Genomic DNA, 27,432 nt, shown 5'->3' with positions numbered 1-27,432 from the left:
CCCATCTTTGCTCAGTCTATCTTTCTGTCTGTGTTTTGTTCTTTCTTCTTGCTTCACCGTCATTATATGTGGGGGGCTGCCTTTTGCTTTGGAGTCTGCTCTGGGGCAGTTTAGATTTCCCTTTCTGTCTTTAGGCTATGTAGTCCTCCGGCTGTGATCGAGGGGCCTAGGGCATCGTAGGAGCCCCCCACGGCTACTGCTAGTTGTGTTGATAGGTTCAGGGGTCTGCAATCCGATAGCTGCCAACTTCTCTGGTTTTCTGGACTTAGCTAGCATTTCTATTTTTGCCTCCTACGGTGACTCAATCATAACAGGTAACAGGAGAAATTGGACCCCAAAAGTTGTCCAATTTGTCCTGAGTACGCTGACACCCCATATGTGGGAGAAAACTACTGTATGGGCACACGTCGGGGCTCGGAAGGGAAGTAGTGACGTTTTGGAATGCAGACTTTGATGAATGGTCTGCGGGTGTCATGTTGCCTTTGGAGAGCCCCTAATGTACCTAAACAGTGGAAACTCCCCACAAATGACCCCATTTTGGAAACTAGACCCCCTAAGGAACTTATCTAGATGTGTGGTGAGCACTTTGAACCCCCAAGTGCTTCACAGAAGTTTATAACGCCTGGGCGTGAAAATAAAAAAATCATTTTTTTCCACAAAAATGATATTTTTGCCCCCAATTTTTTATTTTCCTAAGGGTAACAGGAGAGATTGGACCCTAAAAGTTGTTTTGCAATTTGTCCTGAGTATGCTGATACCCTATATGTGGGGATAAAACACTGTTTGGGCGCATGGCAGAGCTTGGAAGGGAAGGAGCACCATTTGACTTTTTCAACGCAGAATTGGCTGGAATTGAGATCAGATGCCATGTTGCATTTGGAGAGCACCTGATGTGCCCAAACAGTGGAAACCCCCCAATTATAGCTCCAACCCTAACCCCAACACACCCCTAACCCTAATCTGAGCCCAACCCTAGCCCTAACCCTAGCCCTAACCCTAACCCTAGCCCTAACCCTCACACTAACCCTAATGAGAAAATGGAAATAAATACATTTTTTTATTTTATTATTCTTGATAACGGGTGATAACGGGGGGGTTTGATTTACTATTTATGGCGGTTTTTATGTTTGGCGGCTGTCGCACGCTAAAAGACGCTTTTTATTGTAAAAATAGTTTTTGCATCACCACATATTGAGAGCTATAATTTTTCCGTATTTTGCCTCACCAAGTCATGTGAGGTCTTATTCTTTGCGGGATGAGTTGACGTTTTTATTGATACCATTTTTGGGCATGTGACATTTTTTGATCGCTTTTTATTCCGATTTTTGGGACGCAGAATGAACAAAAACCAGCGTTTCATGAATTTCTTTTGGGGGGGTACGTTTACACCGTTCCGCGTGCAGTAAAATTGATAAAGCGGTTTTATTCTTCGGGTCGGTACGGTTACAGCGATACCTCATTTAGGTCGTTTTTTAGGTTTTGTCAGTTTTTTGCAATGAAAACAATTTTATATAAAAAATAATTATTTTTGCATCACTTTATTCTGCGAGCTATAACTTTTAAGTTATAACTATAAGTTTTTTGCGGGACAAGATGACGTTTTCAGCGGTACCATGGATATTGATATGCGTCTTTTTGATCGCGCGTTATTGCACTTTTTGTTCGGTGGTATGATAAGAAATCATTATTTTTTGCTTCGTTTTTTATTTTTATTTTTTTAAGGGGTTCGCTAAAGGGGTTAACTAATGGGACAGTTTTATAGGGCGGATCGTTACGGACGTGGCGATACCAAATATGTGTACTTTTATTGTTTTTTATTTTCAAAAAATGAATTTATTGGAGAATATTTTTTTTTTTTACTAATTTATTTAGCAATTTTTTTTTATTTTTACATTTTTTTTTTTTTTTTTACTTTATTACATGGTCCCAGGTGGGACATCACTGTCCTGTGACAGATTGCTGATCTGTCACATCACAGATCACTGTGACAGATCAGCGATCTGTCACAGGCAGTTCTGCAGACTTCCTCATGCCTGCACTTTGCAGGCAGTGAGGAAGTCAGCTTTCTAAGGAAGGAAGGAGTCCCCCCAGCAGCGCTGCACATTGCGCTGCCATGGGGGCTCAGGGAAGCATGGAGGGAGCCCCCTCCTTGCCGATGCTTCCCTTTAACCCCTGGTACACCGCGATCATGTTTGATCGCGGTGTACAAAGGGTTAACGTGTTGGGGGCGGTCCGTGACCACCCCTGACACATTGTGCCAGGTGTCAGCTGTGATAATCAGCTGACACCCGGCCACGATCAGCGGCGCTCACCACATGGGCGGCGCTGATCACATTAGACGTACTATCCCGTCCTTGGGAATTAAGTCCCAGGGCACATGGACGGGAAAGTATGTCTAATGGCAGAAAGGGGTTAACCCAGCTTTTGTAACACTTTTTGGGAGTGTTGTATATCATAGAAATGTACACAAGACTACGTACTCTATGGCTGCGCAATTTAACCCACCAAAATTTGTTAAGGCTTTTTTGGAGTGTTATATATGACAGAAATGTACCTCAGGCCACAGAATAGTGTATGGGTAAGAAATGTAACCAAACTAAATTTTTAAACGCTTTCTTGGAGGTTTACATACCGCCAAAATGTGACAGAAAGCATGTCATACGCTATGGATGAGTAATCTAATTTAGAAATGTTTTCAATGCTTTTGTGAGTTTTTCATACCACCGTAATGCAACAATATCTGTGTTAAACTGTACAGATGAGTCGTCATATCCGTAAAAAAATTAAGAACATAAATAATTTGAAAGTGTTGTTGATGTACTTATGCAGGCATAAAAGCTTTGCAGAAAGTGCAAAGCCAGGCAAAAATTATAAGGAGGGTCATCAATAGACCCCTGAAAGGCAACAACTGGTGGGTCTCATTCAAATATTGACTATTACAAACACTTTATATGCTGCTGTCATCTGGTAGTGTGAAAAAGTGTGGCCTAATTCAGGCTTTGTTTATTTTTATGAGAGTGGGTCTGTCAGCATTCTCTATTGACAGGTAAAAGCGCCTGTTTGTTGTGACCTCCATCCAACGATACTAAAAACCTGCTAAGACAAGATGCTAGCGGCTGGTCGGCACAACACCTCCAAACCATCTTATGCCAGGTGTCCAGCTTTGAGACCCAATATTTGAAAGTCGCAGAGGAATTAGGGAGTACGTTGGTTTGGATGGCCAGGTATTGCTTGACCATCTTTAAAAACTTTTCCCTCCTTCTCAAAAAAAACTGGTCATCAGGCCCTGGACGCAGTGCTGGTGTCAAGAAATTGGCCCACGTCTTTGACAGTGTACCACTGCCTCTGCTGTGTGTCTCCCTGGCTTCTCCTTCTTGGTTGGGTAAGGAAGCTTGCCTCCTGCCACTAGTGTCATCTCATGGGAAGAAGAGATGTAAAGCTCGCCTTCTATTGTGGATCTAGCAGGGTGAACAACCTGTGCTCTTTTTTAGCCAAAATTAATGTGACTCAAGGATCATGGGAAAGTCTGCGGTACATAGAGTCAGCCGTATCTGCCAAGCTCCACACAGCCAACACTTCTCTGTCACCACCATGATGACGACTCCATCTCCTCCTCCCTCTCTTTTTCCTCATTCACATCCTAAGCCCATCCACATAGGAGAAAAGGAGCGAAGGTTGTGTGGCTACTAGCCTCTGTGCACAGCGCGCCCATACAGTTACACTGTGTGGTAGAGCAGGGAGAATCAATCTCCCTGCATTGCTGCCCTTAAGCAGGGGGGCGGGGGCCCGGCTAGATGCTGATACATTTGACCGCATTGATGAGAGTGGGAGCGTTACGCTTCCTCTCCCATCATTCCCCCTCTCATGATGGCGATGACGCCATTACTAGCGCCCGCTGTCCGGAGATGTGCGGGCGCACAAAGCAGCGGGGGAATGAAGAGGAGAGGTGAGTATTTATTTATTTATTTTATGGGGGTGCTTTATATTATATAGAGTCTGCCTATGGGGGGTGCATTATACAATGTAGGGTCTGCCTATGGGGAATTCATTATACTATATAAAGTCTGCCTATGGGGAGTGCATTTTACTATAGAGTGCATTAAATTATGTGGAGGCCTATGAGGAGTACATAAAACTAAAAACAGGCCTATGGGGAGTGCATTGTACTATATTGAGGAAAATCTGGTGCATTATACTATTTGGAGGCTATTTAGGGGGCCATCATACAGTGTGGAGATTACAGTGAAGGGGCCATCATACAGTGTTGGAGCTATCAGTTTCGTAGCTACTGAGGTGTCAGTATACTGTGTGGGTGTTACTATACAGTGAGGGGTTTTATACTGTGTATAAGAGAGCATCATACTGGGTATAGGGAAGCTGTACAGGGGAGACTCGGGACATTATTAAATGTAAAGTAGGCACTTATTGTTATAGGGTAACTCAAGTTACTGTGACAGTCAAAGGGGCACACAGGCCGTTATTATTTTCTAGGGGGCAAAATGTGGGCACTATATTCTAGAGGGTTGTGCAGCAATAGGGACACATACTGTATGACAGTAGCGGCTCAGTATTGCGATAGCTGCACAAGGACATTGTGCAGGTTGGGAAAAGATGGGAACAGTGCTGAAAATATGAGAAGTGAAATGTGTCTTTGTTGTAATCCCTGCAGCTGAGGCCTGGCTGGCAGAAATTGTCATGTTGGTCTGAGCCAGATGCAAAAGACGAGAAAAGTGATCGACTCCATCAGAAAGAACATCCTCTGTAAGTCACCATCTGTAACTGTGCTGTAATCTCTTATATGTTCCATAGGACTGGTATTTACCACTGACCATACAGTGGTAATATTAATGTTGGTCTTTGTAGAGATTACTTTCAGTAATAGCATGGTCACCTGCTGACATTCTTCTACATCCACTATTAGGGGGTGCCACCCAGTTGTAATCAGGGTTACCTGGTTAAGGGCCCACTCAGAAATTTTGCTCCCCCCCCCGAGCCAAAATCCTACTTATGTCTCTGGTTGCGATTGCTTTCGATCATAGCATTTAAAGAGTTAAATGGTCTGGGATTGTGTGGGCACTGCTTCAGAAAGTCACAGCCGAGGCTTGGCTTTCACTTAAGGTGAGGTCCCAGCATGATTGCCATGGCGTAAATTTACATCACCCCTTTCCGACCACGACGTAAGCTCACGTCAAATGTCGTGAAAGGGGTTAAAATGTATATAAGTGAGGTTGCCAAACTGAATTTTTGCCCTGGCTGGTGTAAAACCTAAATTCGCCTCTGGATTCATATAATTTACTCAGCGCTGTTTTTTATCTACTGAGAACATAGAATTCTTTACACCCAGAAAGCCTCTTAGATAAGATAGAACTGATGTGAGATTGGTGCAGATAAATGAAACCTGTTCTTCCAATGATTTAACAATGCCTCTCAAGCTTTGTGGCTTGTGGTATTCAACACAACTGCTTCATTTACTGTATTTGTTGAAACTCCCATCTCTCAGTTTTGTGAGTGGAACAAGAAGTGGTGAGGGGTTTTCAACCTCTAATTGGAGATAAGAATGTGCAGTTTTGGTTATATTAATCAGAGATTAAGGAAATAGAAACTAACAAGACTAAATGCAGGTCACAAAAAATGAAAGTGGACCTATAGCACATTCAGGAGAGCAAGTAACAAAAATCATATTTGTGTCAAATGGTATGTAAAGCCAAACAGAGCTTGTTTATGTTTCTTGTTGCAATGATGAAGGGGAAGTTTGTACAATGGGATGTGTTGACAAATAAAAGATGCTATCAATCACATAGCAGCACATAGTGCCCTTAAGTTTTGATTCCTCAGATCTAAATGATGTAAATGCTTCATATCTTGCGACTAGTGGCAGAGAGGACATATTTACAGCTAAAGCTAACAAGATTTTTAGCTGAAGGGATTATCCAGGCATATAATATTGATGAGCTACCAGCAGGGTAGGTCATTAATATTAGATCGGTTATGTTCTGACAACTGGCACCCTCAGCAATTAGCTGTTACCAGCTTAAGTTGCAGCCAGTAGTACCACTGAAAGGAGCAGAACAGCATAGTTTCATGCAATATATGAAAAACTGAAACATAAAGTATAATGAGCTTATCATCGTTTTAAAATAAAAACTATTTTTAAAGAGAACCTGTCAACTCTAATTCAAGGGAGCTAAGGATAGAGTATCAATATCATATGCATGGACAATAGTGGCATAACTAGTCCGATGGGCCCCGATGCAAGATTTGGATATCTTAGTATATATGTCCTCCATCCTGGCATAAATGTCCTTTATCTTGTCTGGGCCCGATCCTTGTATAAGTATCCCCCATCCTGCTAAATATGTCCCTTATTTTGGGCCCAATCCTGGTATACATAAAGTATATCACCCATACTGGTAATATGTCCCCTATCCTGACATATGTCCCTTCTTGTTCTGGATCCTATCCTGGCAATATGTCCCTTATTCTGGGTCCCATGCTGGGATATACATATCACGCGTCGGGGCTGGCACATCCTAGGGACCCTTGCAGCATATAGGTATTACACGCAGCATTGATTGTTTATTTTCACTTTTTGTTTTTGGGCAACTTCTTTATAGTGATTCACTTCAATTGTATGCACTTGAGCCACTTATTGCTTTTTTTACGCTTAATATGTTTTGTTGCACTATTCATTATTTTACATACATATTGCTGTACAGCCGTTTTGCTGCACTATATTTATACTTTGCACTTTATTAATACAAATTTGGATATATATTATAGCACGGTCACTTTATATATTTATAATCATTATATTTTTATATTTATATTATGATTATTAATTATTATATTGTATCTGTGTGTATATGTATTTTTATGTTACCATATATTTTGGTCCCCGGTAGTGCCTTATCCATAGCATTGACCCCCTTTATACATATTTGATTTATATATATATATATATATATATATATGCTAATTATCAATAAAGTAATTTTGGACATTTTCTCAGTGGTTTTGTTGGTTCTATCTTATTGTACCGAGTGGTCTTGTTTATATTCCATGTGTGCTCATGTGTGTTGAATTGACATCATATTATTGCACTTTCTCCTGGAGTATATTTTAATATATATATATATATATATATATATATTTACACTCCTCAAAGAAATAAAGGGAACACAAACAGCCTGTTGCAAATGGAAGTGTTCCCTTTCATTTTTTGAGCAGTATATATATCTCCCCCATCTTGGTATATATGCACCTTGTCCTGGGATCCATCCTTGTGTATTTACTGTATATATATCCCCCATCCTGGTATTTGTCCCTAATCTGTGGTGTGCCACCAATGGCGGTAGGCCACATGACTGCTATGGAGCCCCAAGGGGTGAGGGGGCCCCCAGAGTCAGACCGCAACGGCTGTGCCAGGAGCGGACATACCACATGTGCAGCTGTTGTGGCTGCACCGTGGCCCAGAGGCTCCGGGGGACCCCTGCAGGGTGGCTAATAATGAGGGCAATCTGGCCTGTTTATCCAGCCCTGAGACTCTGGGGGGCCCATGGCCAGATTGCCCTCATGTGCAGCAGGTAGGGAGAGATCCCTGCAGCTCCACTGCCTACAAGTGAAAATGGCAGCAGAGCTGCAGGGATCTGTTTTGCTTCCTGCCCGCGCTTCCTGTCTCACACAGCAGTCAGTGGCGCGGCTGGATAACATCATCATTCAGTGCCACGGCCGCTGTGCCAGTGAGAGGAAGCTGCCGGCGTCGGTGATGCTGTGACTGTGTGAGAGAGCGTGAGGAGAGGTGAGAGATGCTGTCTAGTGTGTGTGGGTGTGTGTACATAGGTGTATGTGTGTAGAGATGAGTGGTGGTGTGTGCATGCGTTTGTAGCGCTGTGGAGGAATGTGCAGAGAGGTGAATGGTGCTGTGTGTATCTGTGTGTGTGTAGATGAAGGAGAGAGCAATGATGGGGTGATGGGAAGAAGGCAATGATGGGGGTGATGGAGAGGTCATGATGGGGTAGTGGGGGAGAAAGCAATGATGGGGGTGGTGGAAAGGGCAATAATGGGGGTGGGGAGGAGGAAATGATCGAGGTGTTGGAATGGGCAATGATAGTGTTAGGAGTGGCGGAAGGCATTAAAAAAAAAAATAATTAAAGTGCCTTCGTCACTTGGGGTCCACCGTCCTGTGGATGACAAAACCGCTGCTGGGAGAGGCAGAGCACTAATATGCACAGGGTTCTAACTCACCCAGATGCAAAAAGGCAAGCCCTGTTAAAGCACACAGAGCTGCAGGGAAAATTAACACAAAATAGTGTCGCTGAGCCTGTTAACAGTACAGGATCTCAGCAGCACACGTGCGGTAGCCGGAAACCGGAGTAGTTAAGGATAGTCACTACAACCGAGCGGACTTACCGTGTACACGTGTGCTCGGCATCGCAACTGCGCACGCCTGGAAAGGCTGCAACCGCAAATATCGCAAGCGCGATGCAGGATGCTAAGCTGCTGGAAGATGGAGCTTGTGTGCGTTGGCGTTAGCGCAGGTGCTGACAGAATACCACTCACACAGATGTAATAACCGAGGGAAGGGGTTACTTAATGAGTCAGTCACCAGTCCAAGCATCCGTCACCATTCACACAGCAGCAGTATAAAAATACTAGCGCATGGCAGAACGGCCATGCGCACTTTTTATAGTGTGCGGGACCTGCCGGAAATCTCCAGAGCTCTGAGCTAAGCCAATGAAATCAGGAGCAGGACCTGAGCACCTGACTCCTGAACTCCAATGGGAACTCATCCCGTGGGCATGCTCAGAAGCTGGAAAAAAGGACTTAGCCTCTGGAGACAAATGTGAGAATCTGGATTCCTGCATAGGCATCATAGAACCCAGATTCCTAACAGATATTGGTGTTGTGGCGATAAGGCAATGATGGAGGTGGTGAAAAGGACAATGATGTTGGTGGTCGAAAGGGCAATAATGGGGTGGTGGGGAGGAGAAAATGATGGAGGTGGTGGAATGGGCAATGATGGGGTGGTGGGGAAAAGGCAATGATGATGGTGCTGCATCGTCAACAGCCACCACTCTGTTTGCTCCCCCAAATCATTATATTTACATGCCCCCCTCAGCCCCAGTTCATTATGTCACGTCCTCTCTCTCTCTCACACCCTCAAATCATCATTTACTCTTCCCCACCCTCAATTCATCATTATTTGCTCTCCCCTGACCTTCAACTCATCATTTGCTGTCCCTCATATGCCACCCTCAATTCATCATTTGTTGCCACTGGGCCAAGGAGAAAAAGAACAGGATTGTTGCTCAGTGGTCAAAGGTGTTGTTTTCAGATGAAAGTAAATTTTGCATTTCATTTGGAAATCAAGGTCCCAGAGTCTGGAGGAAGAGTGGAGAGGCACACAGTCCAAGCTGCATAAGGTCTAGTGTGAGGTTTCCACAATCATTGATGGTTTGGTGAGCCATGTCATCTGCTGGTGTAGGTCCACTGTGATTTATCAAGACCAAAGTTAGCGCAGCTGTCTACCAGGAACTTTTAGAGCACTTCCTGCTTCCCTCTGCCAACAAGCTTTTTGGAGATGGAAATGTAAATCTCCAGCAGGACTTGGCACCTGTCCACACTGCCAAAAGTACCAATGCCTGGTTTAAAATCAACCATATCACTGTGCTTGATTGGCCTTCAAACTCGCCTGACCTTAACCCCATTGTCAAGAGGAAGATGAGAGATATCAGACCCAACAATGCAGATGATCTGAAGGCTGCTATCAAAGCTACCTAGGCTTCCATAATACCTCAGCAGTGCCACAGACTGATCGCTTCCATACCACACTACAATACATTAATTAATGCAAAAGGAGCCACGGCCGTGTATTGAGTGCATTTACTGAACATACATTTTAGTAGGCCAACATTTTGGATTTTAAAATAATTTTTCAAGCTGGTGTTATTATGTATTCTAATTTATTGAGAAAATGACTTTTGGGTTTTCATTGGCTGTAAGCCATAATCATCAACATTAACAGAAATAAACACTTTATATAAATTACTTTGTCTGTAATGACTCTATATAATATATATAATATATCAGTTTCACTTTTTGCATTGAAGAACTGAAATAAATTAACTTTTTGATGATTTTCTAATTTTGTGAGAAGCACTTGTATATAGTTTGATGGTCCATCATAAGATTCCATATAGTATGATGGTCCCTCCACATGCCCCTATATAGTATGATGGTCCCTGCCCAGGCCCCTATATAATATGATATACCACCCACAGCTTTCCATATATTATTATGGTCACCCCACAGACGCCTTTAAAGTATGATGATACCCCTACATGGCCCTATATAGTATGATGGCCCCCACAGTATTATCACCACCACAACCCACAATGACAAACAAATCTAATTCTCACCTAATCCAACCTTTTAGTCTTCCGCAGCCATGATCCTCTATTTAATCCTGTCTTGTAATGGATGCTACCAGCACGATGAAGTGAAGTCATCACGCCACGCGATGTCACCTGCGTGGCGCCAACCTCCATCATCCTGCTGCTTGCCGGAGTAAGTGACAGTGTATGGAGCCAGTGAGAACTCTGAGATGCTGTTAACAGAGTCGCATTTGCCAGAATTGCCAGATGGCCAGTCCGGCTCTGTTACTGGCTTAGTGTAGTATAAAAATTGCTGTGGCATAATATATGCGCTGCATTGTGTGTCCTTCTTTTTTACAATTCAAAGTTGAGAGGTATGCTTAAAAATATGTGCTTACCACTTGTGTCAAACTCAGTTGTATAAGTAGTGCATAAATTGCGAACAATATTGAAAGTCATACAATATTGAATTATTTTTTCATACATATTTATTGCTATCACAAACTAATTTTATGCCTACATAAAAGATACAGCTAATGACAAACAAGGATTCTTTCATTTAGTTTGATTGCTGGGAATTTTTGCAGTGAGCAATTTTCGGAAACTAATGCTCTTTAGTCTGAAGCGCAAGCTGTACAGTCATTTTGCATAGGAATCCAGTAACAAGCCACTAAGTACCCTTTAGTTTGATAATTCTTATTCTGATACATCAGAATTCAAAGAGTTGTCCAATGAAAACAAGTTGATAACTTTCTGGCTGGACTCCCGCTAATTGGCAAAATAAGGATTTTTTTATCCCCTTTATAAAAATGGGTGGCAGGTCAGACGGCCCATGGCTCACTGCATTCCTTCTCTATGATGTAGCCAGAAAAAACTGGTAGCCACTTAGAAAAATATTCAGGATTGAGAGTCCTCAGTGGTTGATACCTTTTAATGGCTAACTGAAAAGATGGTAACACATTGCAAGCTTTCGAGACTACTCAGGTCTCTTCATCAGGCCACTTAGGGAATTAATGGAGAATAGGTCAAGCTTACACACTGCCAGTCTATTCTAACATGTATAAAATTTCCCTCTTGTGTCGATCGGTGCAGGTCCCAAAAGTTGGACCCCCACAACAACAAATTATTACTTATCCTGTTTTTTATTTATTTATACATTTCCCAAATAATCTATCAAATTATTCACATGTTAACTTAATGAAATATGCCCTTTTATTGATTTGACATACACACATAAAAATGTGTGTGTTCATATATATACCGTATGTATACTGTATATACAATCATATGTATACACAAATATTAAAATTTTAAAATACCAAATTTATCATACATTTAACATTCAATTAAAGCTAAAGTTTAGTTCTGCTAGATCACTAATATGCAATACATATGGAAAGTTCCCAAGCTACTCCTGTATTTCTTTATCTTAAGTAATGATTTCGATCATCATGATCACTTATCGCTTTCAATTTTGCATAAAGTATTTATGAACTTACAAAGCTGCAGATTCCACATTCTCTTCGTTAAAGGTGATTCCTTTCTTGATGTCTCTTTATCCATTGTTCTGTATTTTATGAAATGATTCGTAAGAGAGATTTTGTACGTATAACACTATATATATATGAAAGATTCTGACCACATGATTTATCCTCATATTGATCATCTTTCCTGATTTCGGTCAGATTCTATAAATGGTATATTCTGTTGTTTAAAAAGGTGGAGACTACAGAAATACCTAATCTGAAAGCTAAATTTACATTTGCAGTATTATATACATGTCAGGGATATTGGAGAAGGTGGGATGTACATTTTTTTTTAAAGCAAAAAGCTTAAGCAACAAAAATAAATGTGGAGGAGGCTACTGAAATGCAGCATTGAGTGCCACACCTTAATGACTGTACTGTATCTATACACATAGCTATTGAAAGGACCCTGTGACCCGCTATGTGTAATCGCTGAATATTTGGAATACAGATGTTAGACCAGAATGTAACTTAGAAACAAACTCAATTGGGAAGAGAATCTACAGCTGTCTAGTGTTTATCTTTAATAAACTTTAATTAAACTTCATTGATATTTAAAGGGAACCTGTCAGCAGGATTGTGCACAGTAACCTACAGACATTGTCAGGTTGACGCCGTTATACTGATTAAAATGATACCTTGGTTGATGAAATCCGTCTTGTGGTTGTTGTTTAAACTGTATTTGCAGTTTTCAGCTAATGAGATTCTTCGGGGCGGCCTGTGGGCAGGGCTTTATGAGGAGCTCTGCTTACTTATGCATCTGTATGGGTTTATGACAGGTCACTGATTTCTCACTGACCTGCCCCCTATTTTACATACTGCACATCATATTGTGTGGTTTAAAAAAAACTAACATTTATCAAAATTGAGCTGGAGTGGCACCTTAAATGTAAGCCCCCCCCTGCCACAGTTCTTATATTCACCTTCTGACAGTTTCAGCTTTTGCCAATGCCACTCAGTCCCACACGGCCATCTTGTGCCCGTAACTACTGACAGGCCGGAAGTCAGAAGTTACATCTGAATAGCTCAACCCAAGTCTATGAGAGCCAGAACAAGGCTTTTTTAGATTTGTATTTAAAAGTGACCTCTAGTCCGCTCCAGAAGGCCACATTTTTCCAGAGACAGACGGGAGCGACACTGGAAAAGGATGAAGGTGGCAGCAGGTGAGAATGAGACAGGGGTCAGTAGACTTACATTTAAAGCACCACACCAGCGGCGCATTAAAAAAAATACACTGGAGCGGTGCTTTAACAAAGTAGAAACTAGAACCAGCCATGTGGGGTTTTGAAAAAATAATTTAAGGGCCAAAATATGTAGCCTACTTAGCAATATCTCAACACCAATTATTTCTTTCTTATCCCATAGCAATAGATATATATATATGGTGAAACCATAATATTGGCACTCATCTGCTTAGGGTACCATCTCACCATTGGATTCCATTTTCTTCTCACACCAGAATACATAGATATCAGGTAGTTTTGTATTTTGTATCACAGATATTCTATGTATAATTTGGTTATATCTATACCCATGATTTAATGTGATTGTTCAGTTCTAATTCATGGTTTTTTTTTCATACGCTGTTGTGAGATATGGCAAAATTGACATCTAATTGATATCATTTTGATATCTGATGGAACTCCCTATCAGATACAGTTTGGCCCAAAAATACTTGCTCCAAACTCAGCCCCCACCCTTTGCATTCCCCCAGGTGAAGGGAAGTCAAATACACCTCAATCAATGGGACCTCATTATCCAGCGAAGGCACTTCCTTGGACAGAGCAAACTAATATTTTTCATTAATTGGCCCAAGCAACAGGGCCTTTGAAGCTCTCTCCTGGGGGGGGTGAAAGGCCTAGACCCTGTGTCTCCCAAATCCTAGGGGGTGTGAATTTATGTGCAGGAACTGCCAGCTGGATTGCTTTGTTTGACTCAAACCACATGCAGACATCGTGGCACCACAGATCCCGGCACAAGGCTCTCAGATCTTCAATTTGGAAGATGACCTATAATAACAGAATGCAATATCTCTGAACCTAGCCGAGCACATAAACAGAATCAGCATTCCTTTCCCCACACCCCATACCATGCAGCCAGCTCTAGAACTCTGCATTAGTGAGTTATAAAGCATAGCTACTAAGAATTAAATACGGTAGCCGTATTTGGTATCCCTGCAAAGATAAAATCCAGCAGAACCCAGTGGCGCCGACGTCATCTTATTTAAAACCTCGGGCAGAAAGTTATGGGCTTCCAAGGTTCTGGCCGGAAAACCATGTTCTCAGATATGGGAGGAGGGGGTGGGCGCAGCTTGTGGGAGGGCGCAACCTAGGGGATAATAGGCAGCTCCTCATTTTGGAATCATTTCTCCTACTGGCAGGAGGCTCGTTACCTGACGCGGCCAGAGAATCACGTAACAAAGAATTGGACCTGTGATCTATCTCTACCCTTGTACTACACTCCAGACTGTATGCTTGCATATTTGCTTTTGTATATACAGGGGTTGGACAAAATAATGGAAACACCTGGAAACATCAACAAAAGTTAGTTTAATATGGTGTAGGTCCACCTTTTGCGGCGATTACAGCCTCAATTCTCCAAGGTATGGATTCATACAAGGTTTGAATTGTTTCCAAAGGAATTGTAGCCCATTCTTCAGTTATAAAGCACCCTCCAGTTCTTTAAGCGACGATGGCGGCAGAAATCGACGTCTAACTTGAATCTCTAAAATCGACCATAAATGCTCATTAATGTTGAGGTCTGGGGATTGTGGGGGCCAGATGAGATGCTCAACTTCATTACAATGTTCCTTGTGCCATGCGTTAATGATTCTAGCTCTATGAATTGGTGCACTATCCCCCTCCGGGAACAGTGCTTGAACCATAGGATGCACTTGGTCGCCCAAAATGCCTAAATAATCGCGGCTGTTAATTCTTCCATGAAGGGATATCATTGGCCCGGCGGATCTCCACGAAATAGCACCCCAGATCATCACAGAACCTCCGCCATGTTTTAGGGTTGGGAGAAGGCAGTCTGGATGGAATGCTTCTTTCGGCTGTCTCCAAACGTACACTCGGCCGGAGGTCGGAAATAGGGTAAACGATGATTCATATGAGAATATCACATGTTTCCACTGCTCGAGGGACCAATTCTGGAGGTTTGTACACCACTCTAAACGCTTGGAAACATTTGTCATTGAGAGCAGCGGTTTTCAAATTGCAGCTCTTCCATTGAGGTTATGATGAAAAAACATTAGGTGCTTCCATTATTTTATCCAACCCCTGTATACTGTATATATATATATATATATATATATATATATATATGTATATATATATATATATACACACAGTGGGGGAAAAAAGTATTTAGTCAGCCACCAATTGTGCAAGTTCTCCCACTTAAAAAGATGAGAGAGGCCTGTACTTAACATCATAGGTACACCACAACTATGAGAGTCAAAATGAGAAAACAAATTCATGAAATCATCTTGTCTGATTTGGCAAGATTTATTTTGCAAATTATGGTGGAAAATAAGTATTTGGTCATTAACAAAAGTTCATCTCAACATTTTGTTATATATCCTTTGTTGGCAATGACAGAGGTCAAAAACTTTCTGTAAGTCTTCACAAGGTTGGCGCACACTGTTGGTGGTATGTTGGCCCATTCCTCCATGCACATCTCCTCTAGAGCAGTGATGTTTTGGGCTTGTTGCTGGGCAACACGGACTTTCAAATCTCTCCAAAGGTTTTCTAAGGGGTTAAGATCTGGAGACTGGCTAGGCCACTCCAGGACCTTCATATGCTTCTTACGAAGCCACTCTTTCGTTTCCCTGACGGTCTGCTTGGGATCATTATCATGCTGAAAGACCCTTCCATGTTTCATCCTCAATGCCCTTGCTGATAGGAGGTTTGCACTCAAAATCTCACGATACACGGCCTTATTCATTCTTGCATGTACACGGATCAGTCGTCCTGGTACCTTTGCAGAGAAACAGCCCCCAAAGCATGATTTTTCCACCCCTATGCTTCACAGTAAGTATGGTGTTCTTTGGATACAACTCAGTATTCTATCTCCTCCAAACATGATGAGTTTTGTTTCTGCCAAACAGTTCTAATTTGGTTTCATCAGACCATATGACTTTCTCCCAACACTCTTCTGGATAATCCAAATGCTCTCTAGCAAACTTCGGAAAGGCCTGGACATGTACTGGCTTAAGCAGGGGGACACATCTGGAACTGCAGGATCTGAGTCCCTGGCGGCGTAGTGTGTTACTGATGGTAGCCTTTGTTACGGTGGTCCCAGCTCTATGCAGGTCATTCACTAGGTCCCCCCGTGTGGTTCTGGGATTTTTGCTCACCATTCTTGTGATCATTTTGACCGTGCGGGGTGAGATCTTGTGTGGAGCCCCAGATCGAGGGAGATTATCAGTGGTCTTGTATGTCTTCCATTTTCTTATTATTGCTCCCACAGTTGATTTCATCAAACCAAGCTGCATGCTTATTGCAGATTCAGTCTTCCTAGCCTGATGCAGGGCTACAATTTTGTTTCTGGTGTCCTTCGACAGCTCTTTGGTTTTCACCATAGTGGAATTCAGAGTGTGACTGTTTGAGGTTGTAGACAGGTGTCTTTTATACTTATAACAAGTTCAAACAGGTGTCATTACTACAGGTAATGAGTGGAGGACAGAGGAACCTCTTAATGAAGAAGTTACAGGTCTGTGAGAGCCAGAAATTTTACGCGTTTTTAGGAGACTTATTTTCCACCATAATTTGCAAATAAATCTTGCCAAATCGGACACAGTCATTTTCTGGATTTGTTTTCTCATTTTGACTTTCATAGTTGTGGTGTACCTATGATGTCAATTACAGGCCTCTCTCATCTTTTTAAGTGGGAGAATTTGCACAATTGGTGGCTGAATAAATACTTTTTTTCCCCACTGTACCTGTATCTTTCTAGTGCGCCTTACGACGATTAAATATAAAATTAACATTGGGCTGCTCTTTTATCTCGATTCACGAATCCCCATGTCCGGTTGGTTATATTATACGCTACCCCGGGGTTGGTTTCTGACCCGACATAAGTCTGTTGTCAAACGATGAACTGGTGGCAGCATACCGTACTGTGTTAGTGAGAAACCCTGACAGTGACGGCCGGAAGAGTTACAGGTATATACAGTGGGGCAAAAAAGTATTTAGTCAGTCAGCAATAGTGCAAGTTCCACCACTTAAAAAGATGAGAGGCGTCTGTAATTTACATCATAGGTAGACCTCAACTATGGGAGACAAACTGAGAAAAAAAAATCCAGAAAATCACATTGTCTGTTTTTTTTTCATTTTATTTGCATATTATGGTGGAAAATAAGTATTTGGTCAGAAGCAAGCAATCAAGATTTCTGGCTCTCACAGACCTGTAACTTCTTCTTTAAGAGTCTCCTCTTTCCTCCACTCATTACCTGTAGTAATGGCACCTGTTTAAACTTGTTATCAGTATAAAAAGACACCTGTGCACACCCTCAAACAGTCTGACTCCAAACTCCACTATGGTGAAGACCAAAGAGCTGTCAAAGGACACCAGAAACAAAATTGTAGCCCTGCACCAGGCTGGGAAGACTGAATCTGCAATAGCCAACCAGCTTGGAGTGAAGAAATCAACTGTGGGAGCAATAATTAGAAAATGGAATACATACAAGACCACTGATAATCTCCCTCGATCTGGTGCTCCACGCAAAATCCCACCCCGTGGGGTCAGAATGATCACAAGAACGGTGAGCAAAAATCCCAGAACCACACGGGGGGACCTAGTGAATGAACTGCAGAGAGCTGGGACCAATGTAACAAGGCCTACCATAAGTAACACACTACGCCACCATGGACTCAGATCCTGCAGTGCCAGATGTGTCCCACTGCTTAAGCCTGTACATGTCCGGGCCCGTCTGAAGTTTGCTAGAGAGCATTTGGATGATCCAGAGGAGTTTTGGGAGAATGTCCTATGGTCTGATGAAACCAAACTGGAACTGTTTGGTAGAAACACAACTTGTCGTGTTTGGAGGAAAAAGAATACTGAGTTGCATCCATCAAACACCATACCTACTGTAAAGCATGGTGGTGGAAACATCATGCTTTGGGGCTGTTTCTCTGCAAAGGGGCCAGGACGACTGATCCGGGTACATGAAAGAATGAATGGGGCCATGTATCGTGAGATTTTGAGTGCAAACCTCCTTCCATCAGCAAGGGCATTGAATATGAAATGTGGCTGGGTCTTTCAACATGACAATGATCCAAAGCACACCGCCAGGGCAACGAAGGAGTGGCTTCATAAGAAGCATTTCAAGGTCCTGGAGTGGCCTAGCCAGTCTCCAGATCTCAACCCTATAGAAAACCTTTGGAGGGAGTTGAAAGTCCGTGTTGCCAAGCGAAAAGCCAAAAACATCACTGCTGTAGAGGAGATCTGCATGGAGGAATGGGCCAACATACCAACAACAGTGTGTGGCAACCTTGTGAAGACTTACAGAAAACATTTGACCTCTGTCATTGCCAACAAAGGATATATCACAAAGTATTGAGATGAAATTTTGTTTCTGACCAAATACTTATTTTCCACCATAATATGCAAATAAAATGAAAAAAAAACAGACAATGTGATTATCTGGATTTTTTTTTCTCAGTTTGTCTCCCATAGTTGAGGTCTACCTATGATGTAAATTACAGACGCCTCTCATCTTTTTAAGTGGTGGAATGTGCACTATTGCTGACTGACTAAATACTTTTTTTCCCCACTGTATATCCCCAGCCTGGACTGGTTATATATATCCCCCCTCACTGGGAGCGCCTCAATAACTCGTACCTATGAGGAAGCCTTTCCGGCGACTATTTGCCCTCGGTGCAGTTCCCTGATTGACCTTGGGCAATTGGTGGCACCAGAGAGCCGATCCCTGCTGGGTCCTTCTCTCCCTCCCCAGAGGTGAGTGAAGTCGACACACCCCTTCCCCTGTGCGATCTGTCATTTCTCACAGCTGTTTATATAAGTATTGTGTTCTGGGAAAGTCTCCAGATAGATAGCCACCCTCTTTGGGAGATTTTCTATTTTGTCTTTCCCCCCAAGTTTAGAATGGGTTCCTTCCTAAATTCTGGATTCGCCTCTGTTTCGTCTTGGGGACAAAGTCTGGCTCTCGTCCAAGTATGCCCATCTCAAGGTACCGTCGTATAAATTCGGTCCCCAATACATTGGACCCTTTGAGGTGTTGAAACAAATTAATAATGTTGCCTACAGACTCAAACTCCCAGCCTCCTTGCGAATTCCCAATTCCTTTCATGTGTCTCCTCTAAAACCTGTCATCCTCTGTTCTTTTTTTTGAAGGACCCTGGTACCACTCCTGCACCAGTCAGCACTGAAGATGTTTTGGAGGTAGAGGACATTCTGACCAACAAGAGGGTAAGAGTAAAAACCTATTTTCTTGTGAATTGGAAGAAAGGAAGGGGTACTGTAGCGCCTCCCTCTACCGGCAGAGATGCCAGCTTACTCACCATTGCTGGCCCCATCTCACATTGTCTCCTCCTTCCAGGCTGGCGGCTCCCTGGGGTGCATGCACTGCGTGCCAATCCCTGGGCACTGTGCTTATGGCATATGCATGCACGCTTCCCCTCTCTTAAAGGGACCACACACGTTTCCCTAAAGTGTCACCAGCCAATAGCTGGAGGACACTCACTATTTCAGGCACCTCCTCCAGCATGGAGATGCCTGAGCAACTCTGTTTGTATGTTCTAACAAGGCTTGCTAGTTCTCAGGTCCCATTACTCGTATCCTGTACTTCACTCGTGTCCGCCAGCCTGCTTGTCTATTAGCCATGCCCGCTTGCCTATCAGTCGTGCCCACCTGACAATCTATCAGCCATGCCCATCTGCCTGTCCAACAGCTGAGCCCACCTGCACTTGCCTACCAGGAAATCTGTTGTGTCCGCCAGTACCAGCTTGTGTGTCAGTCGTGCCAGTCGTGCCTGTCTGGACTTGCCCAGTTCATCATCCCAGTCTCCAGTCCCTTGGGAGGTCAGCTAGCATCCACCCGAAAGCCAGTCATGGTGTAGTACCTGGTCCCACTTCCTTTTTCTCTCCTTGGATCACAGTGTCATCAGTCGCCGTGTATCCAAAGTCGGATTTGGTGAAGCACCTAGTTACGCCCCTCCATTCTTTCCATTATAGTCTGGTCATGGTGGGTGGTATTTGTTGCTTGCATGTTGTATTATTCGGTCACTCTATGGTGGTAATATGTGATCTGGTCATGGTGTGGTGACATTTTACCCTTCTCTGTGGTATTATTCGGTCACTATGTGGTGGTAATATGTGGTCTGGTCATGATGGGGCAGTATTTGTTCCTTGTATGTGTATTATTTGGTCATTATGTGATGGTAATATGTGGTCCGGCCATGATGCATGACCCCCTCATCCCCATCCTGGTATGCATGGCCCTCCATCTGAAAAACATTAAAAAACAAACCATCCTACTTACCTTCCCTGTACTCCCTTGCAGCATCCTGTTTTGATGCCAGGAGCTGATTTATGCTTGTAAGTAGAGCACGGCAGTGAAATCATGTGCGGATTACAAGCAGAGGACAGCTGCCTTAACACTCACTGCTTGTGACCATGGACATGTGGAGCAATGAAAATTCATTGATGTTTAATAGCAGGCACAGTAACCTCAGCCAGTGACTTGCTGCAGTGAGACCCTCACTTGAGTATAAGCCGAGGGGGGCTTTTCAGCATAAAAAATGTGCTGAAAAACTTGGCTTATACACGAGCATATACAGTATTTTATCTTAAGAAATTATTAGCAGAGTAAGCCTGCCAAAAGAGTCTACCTTATTTTGGTGGCAGGCTTTAAAAATCTTTTGGCCAAAACAAAAACTGATGGCTATGTATGTGATGTGGTGTTTGATGGGAATTGGTAACGTGTGATTGGTGAAGACATAGTGCATTAGTGGGGTTTATCCAAGAGTGGGCGGCAGGACTGTGGAAGGTTCGAGGGGTGGAAGAGGAGCTGGGATGCAGCCTAGGCGGTGTCTCAAGTGGGCGTAAACATTTTGCCAGTATGGGGCCCTGAAATTCCTAGTGGCATCCCTGGAGATACTACAGCCAATGTCTGATACATGATACACATAGTTTGGGCAACATGTATTCCCTGTCAGGATATCTTTAATAACTTTAGTTGCTTACTCTGACATTATTAAATATAATGCATCTTATACCATGGTTACTGTATGGGGGCTTCTTATAGTAACAGGTTCGGCTTATAATAAGACCCAGACGGCAAGAAAAATAAGCTCCCTAACTCACCATCTCCACCCTACCAAAGCAACATCTATTGCATGCAATGTAGTGTATATAATCTCAGAACACTAATGTTATGGGTGTGTCAAGTGTGACAGTCATTCTGGATCCAGCTGTAGAAGGTCATTGTGCTTGGCTCTGCAAGCACCTTCTTGATCTTTTTACCTCTGTCTAGTGATATCCTTCTCCCTCTAGGACCAAGCAGTGACCTCCACCTTCTGCTGCTGATTGACACACCCTTGCTGGATGTTTATATACCTTTCGTCTCTTCAGAAAGGTGCTGATGACAGCTCTATTTTCCTCTGCCCAGGTTTGAAGTGCTAGTAGTCGACTAGTGTATTCTTGGAGTTTGCTTGGAAGATTGTTGGCGTGATCTCTCGTGTGTCTTCTCAAGCTAAGTTTATTTGTTTATCCGTGTTGTCTTTAGTTGTAGTGGGGGATGACTAGCCATCACCCAGTGTCCCCCTCATCTAGGGCCTCTTGCTAGGTGCAGTCAGGGATTAGGCTCCTGCTTGGTGATAAGTGTGAAAACTATTTAGGGGTGTTAGCGGAGTCAGGGAGTTCTCAGGTCTGCCTAAGGGTCTCAACTTTCCCCTTCCCTAGTGTTTGGGCTTCCCAACCTTCTTCCCATGGTGGTGCACTTAGTTTTTCCCTTTTCCTGCATGACAACTAAACACTATAATAATAAGTATAATAATAAGGCCCCCACCTCTGTCCTTCCTCCACCACCCCTTCAATTCCCACCCTAGCCCTATTCTCTCACATTTACCCCACAGTGACCATGGCATATCTGAATTTAATTAACCTAATAAATTCTGGCTACCCTCAGGTGAAGTTTGCAGGCAGGTAGTTAATAGATGTACTGGCAATTTCTCATCCAATGTGCTGAAGGCAAGCGAAGAACATAAGATAATGTCAGGGCCAGGCAGTGTCTGAGGAAAATCTAAGGTGGCCACTAGGAACCAGGGGGGGTGCAGCGTATGAGAACCAGAGCATGCACGGAGCGGAGATAACTGTAGCACTGACAGCATGGGCCTGTCAGAAGCTTGTCAGGTTAGTTCCAGCCCAGCCCACATAGTACACTGCACTGACTGAGACTCTGCCACTATGCTAGCCAATGTGCAGGGTCTCAGTCAAATAGGGAGAGAGCAGCAAAATGCCTGCTCACCTGTGTGGTGCCTTCTGCCTTTTGCACCCCCCAATAGTTATGTTACTGGTGGGACACCTAGATAAGGCAGTATAGCTGCAGTGAAAAAATTATATACTACGCTGCACCTATAATATTGCTACCAGTCAGAGTGCCCCCATAATAGTACTTCTAGTCCAAAGTGCTTCAGTATAAGAGTTTTCCCAGCACTTTGGTGTTAGGTTGTCCACATTTATGTTACATGTACAAGAGTTTTGCAGCAAAATCCACATTTTACATGCAGGTTTTTATATGAATATTGTTAGATAAGCAAACATCAGTCTAAATCAAGGTAAAATAGCAGTAAGTGGTAAAAAATGAAAATATAACTTTTAATCTTACTGACTGAAAAAGCTTAACAATATAGACAATTAAACCAGTGTCCCTCCAGACAGTGTCGGACTGGGGTGCCAAGGGCCCACCAGTAACATTGACTTTGTGGGCCCCCCCATTTCACCTGTATGCAAATATTTCACGACCATGGTTAACAAATTTACCTATATTTCTATATAATAATAAACTGGGTAGTAGTTTGGTTAATGAATGATGAGATGCTGCTTTTTTCTGAACAGAGTGAATCAAGTGAAATATGACATGTACTGCCCATATAGTAAGGTTGGGGGCCCTGATTTGCACAGGGGCCCAACAGGGGATTCCCCTGTTCCCCTGTGAGCCTGTCCAAGCCTGCCTCCAGACATAAAGTGTAAAAGCAGTGAACAAAAAAATGATGGGCGAGCAGTAAAATGTTCGGGTGCTCGTTGCTCAGGTCGATCAAATTGGAATGCTCAAGCAACGAGCCCAATGTAAGTCTAATGGAAACTCAAGCATTTTTACCGCAGCCCCCCCAGCAGTCTGCAGATGGAATAAAAATTGCTGAAATCGATGGGAACAGTGCTCAAATGACATGGGAACAGCATGGGGAAGACCACTAGAAGCATTTCTGACTCCAAGGTTACTGCTGTGAGCAATGTTGTCCGAGTCTTACGCCACTTTTACAGACTCACACTAAAACATACAAAAACTAAACCAAAATGTATGTTAAGCAACATCCTTTCCAGGGTAATGACTTGTATATAAGGCAAAATAAGTAGCTAAAAACAAAAATGCTCCTCCACGCCTTGGGCTATGCTCACACATAGCGTTTTTGATGCGTTTTGTAACTTTAGCATTGCTTTCAACCAACACAAATGCATTCACTGGGAAAAGTCATTTTAACATTTTACAACCTTAGCTGGGCATGTGGTGTTTGACACATCATCAGACACATCCTGTTTAATTTATGAAGGAGGGACTCTGAAAGTCACAAAGCCTATTTTTTATAGGGTCATCAGGTGGCTTTTACTATTCTTAAAGAGCCAGCAGTCGGCCCTGTCTTACCGAGTCAATATGATGGACTTATGGTCCTTACATACATAGCGCTCACTAATATACTAATTAGGCAAGAGACAAGAAGTCTGTGCTCAGTAAAACAATAGTATTTTATTCTATTAAAATCAGAGATATTAATGAATTAACATATAAATTTGCACATGAATTTTAGCAGCACTAGTCTAACATTACATGATCAATACATCATCTATTCATAGAGAAAGTAAGCATCAATATATTACCGGATATTGTAGCATCACTCCTCTATCGGGGGACTCGATTGGCGAGGAGGAAATATCCCGTAAAACTCCATCACAGAAGATATGCGTCCATAAGTCTCTTGGAACGTCCCTACTCGCCAGTGGAAATTCCCTCGGTTATATACAAACTGTTCCTAGATATGAATCTAGTCCTGCGCACTACAAATTCTACAAGTAATGTTTACACAAGCTGTACAGCTGCGCAGTGAACATTCCAACTCGTGCTCTGCTCATGTTACGCAAGCGCTGTATGGTTGTTTTTCACATTCCTTATGCATGTTCTCATCATGTACTCAAAGAGGTCATTCAGCGGTCAAATCCCCAGTCTCTGGTAATCTTGTACTGAATACTTTTGAAAAGGAATAATAAGACCCGTGATCACCTACCTACCATCTGGATACCTTTTCTAATATCAATCATGCATCATTCATATCACATAAGTATCACAATCGGTCCTTGAGCACGGGAATTATTTTCCACTTCCATAGGTCACCATCAGTACTTTTGGTTTCCTACAGAATATTTTGTATGCCATATAGCAATTCCACATTGAAAGGAGCATTACTATTATGGCAAGTACCAACACAGGGTGAATGATCCAATTTAGCATCTTTTGAGCTGAGGGAGAATGACCCATGAATATATCATACCAATGATGAGAAGTAGCATCAGCTATTATAGACCCCATTTTTACAATTTTTCCTACAACTATGGTAGTTCTAATTATATGCTGTTGTATTGTTTTATTTAAAACAGAAAGCATCTTCATACCCTCTTCTGAATGCGTAATAACATCTCTTAATTTAGTCATATTTAATTCCCAATTGTTTACGTCTAAAAGTTTAGGGTTCCACTGAACCGTTTCTTGTATAACTTGATCAGGAGTTAGTAAGAATGTCTGATTTTCCCATCGTATTGTGGATACATCCTTCAAACATCCCACAAAGGGAGTTTGCATATCTGGTATTATAGGGGTATCTGTTACCACACAAACTTCTTGTGAAGCTATTTCTACTAACAATTTGAATGTTATAGGTAAAACAGTGAATTCACAGATATTAACGGTATTTTGCAATAGACAAGGTTCATATACTGTAGAATGTAATCTGCAAATCTTTCCGTCCAAAGTATCCTCACATAAACTTAAATCATATGTTCTATTGTTAACATCAATATACATACCATACATGGTAGGCATCCAAAACCATTGTGACCCTGGGGGCCCCAATAATAATGGTAATACAACATGCCTACACATTATTTTTTGATTTGTTACATTGTATATATATAATATACCTTGACAACTTGTATCACTGCAAATCATTTTAGGAACTTCAATTTTTAACCATGAAGTTTTTGAAATTGTATTATTAAATACGGTCCTCCAAACTTTTTCATTCCCTGTCATTAATTGAGTTTGCATTGTAGTTTTCTGCTGCATTTGATATATGGTCTGCAATGTACAAGTGGTCCAATTCAAAGCTTTACTTATATTAGACCCTGCTTCAAAGTTAAAATTATTTAAAGCATTCTGCATAGCTAATAAAAACTGATCTACTCCGGTGGCTTGAGTCCATGGCTGCCATATAGTAGGCATCCATTTTCCTTGTAAAGTCAAAGCATTCTGTATATCCTTCCCTGCATTACTTACTGTACCATATGCTCCCATTAATGTATCATACCATGCTCGCTTCTTTCGAATTGGGCATGGGTGTGTGGGAGGAAAGGTAACTACAACTGAAACAACGGTTTTCCGAGATTGGGTACCAGTTTTTATACAGGATGTTGGGATTCTTTTCATATGTCCCGGATCAATCTTTGAAGCATTTGTTTGAATTATTCTTAAGTACCGTCTTAAGCTAGATACTCCTCCCCATACACCACCATCCGTCCTATTTGGCTTAGGGTTAATAGCTAACTCCATTTGTCATATTGGCACATACTATTAGTTTAGTTCTATTTAGCTGAAAACTAAAATTCATAGCATTTAGTCCTTTATCAGAATAATTAGCAAATACTGTCCAATTTATTCCAACATTTGGAGGTTTCATTAACAGTTTGTCTATGTCTTCCTCCCAGCAAGCAATATTTTCTTCTGCTGCAACTTGTAAAGTTCCAGTGCCATTCGTTAGCACTGTAAAAGGCCATGGTCGTCGTCCTGGATAGTCATAGGGTGGGGGTTCTTCATATAGCAGCCCATACATCCACGATGCTGTTGTGTTTATTAGCGTCAAGTTCACTTTGAATACCAATGTTCCATTATTTGATACATTATAAACATTCCAATCTCCAGGCCTTGGCAAGGGAGGCACCTGTTTCGTAGTCAACTTAACTCCGGGGGTCCATGTATCAACGACCCAACACAGCCCTCCAAGGATTCCAAGGCACCACTGTACAAGCATCTAAAATTTAAATAAAGAGAGTTATTCTCACAAGTAACATTTTTCTTGTGGCATGTATTCCCACTTTTCCTGCCCTGGTCTCATGATCAATAGGGTACGGTCTTTCCCAATGGCAATAACCTCCGCCGCAGATGGTGGTCCTTGCCTATTTTGTACCCAAATTTTTGCTCCAACATTGGTCACATCAGATAACCCAAATCCTTTATCCCCCCTCATAGACAGTTCTAGAGGAGCTTGTCCTTCAATTGATTGAGCAAGATCAATTGGAATCACCAACATTTGAGCCATTTTCTGTCCTTTAGCAATAACCAATGGCTCTATTCCCAAATTTATTATGAGGATTTTAATTTCCCCTTGATAGTCAGCATCAATGACTCCTCCTACCACCACTGCCCCTTTTAGAGCAAAACTAGAGTGAGTGGCCAAATGACCATAATGTCCCTTGGGTATCTGACACCCTAATCCCGTTGAGATTGGAATAGTCTTACCTGGAGGTACAACAATCGCTTCTATTGCACTGAGATCTAATCCCGCAGACAAAGGAGTTGCCCTCTCAGGGATTTTGGCGTCTTGAGTTATCTTCCACCAGGTAATTGTATGTACCACATGTGCCTCATGTACTGTTAGGTTTGGTGTCAGCATCCTCATTAGTGGTGTCATGGAATCAGTAACAGGCCTGTTGTTAATGATTTGTAATGCCTCACTTAAATTGTCTCTCCACTGGCCAAATTCTCCTTCTACACCGTGCACTTTCTTTAATGTGGATTTCAAGATCCCATTCATTCTCTCCAATAACCCTGCAGCTTGTGGATAGTATGGCATGTGATATACCCATTGAAAATTATGCTCATTAGCATAGTCTTTTACTTGTTGGCCAGTGAAGTGTGACCCATTGTCAGTTTGTATTTGTAATGGAACACCATAATATTGGGTAATAATCTCTAAAGTCCTAAGTGTACTCCATTGTGTAGCTGCTTTGCAGGGGAAACCAATC

The sequence above is a fragment of the Dendrobates tinctorius genome, unplaced genomic scaffold (assembly GCF_039654945.1).
Source record: "Dendrobates tinctorius isolate UK_male_01 unplaced genomic scaffold, ASM3965494v1 ptg000206l, whole genome shotgun sequence".
NCBI classification, from domain to species: Eukaryota; Metazoa; Chordata; class Amphibia; order Anura; family Dendrobatidae; genus Dendrobates; species Dendrobates tinctorius.
Note: the sequence above shows the minus strand (reverse complement) of the source record.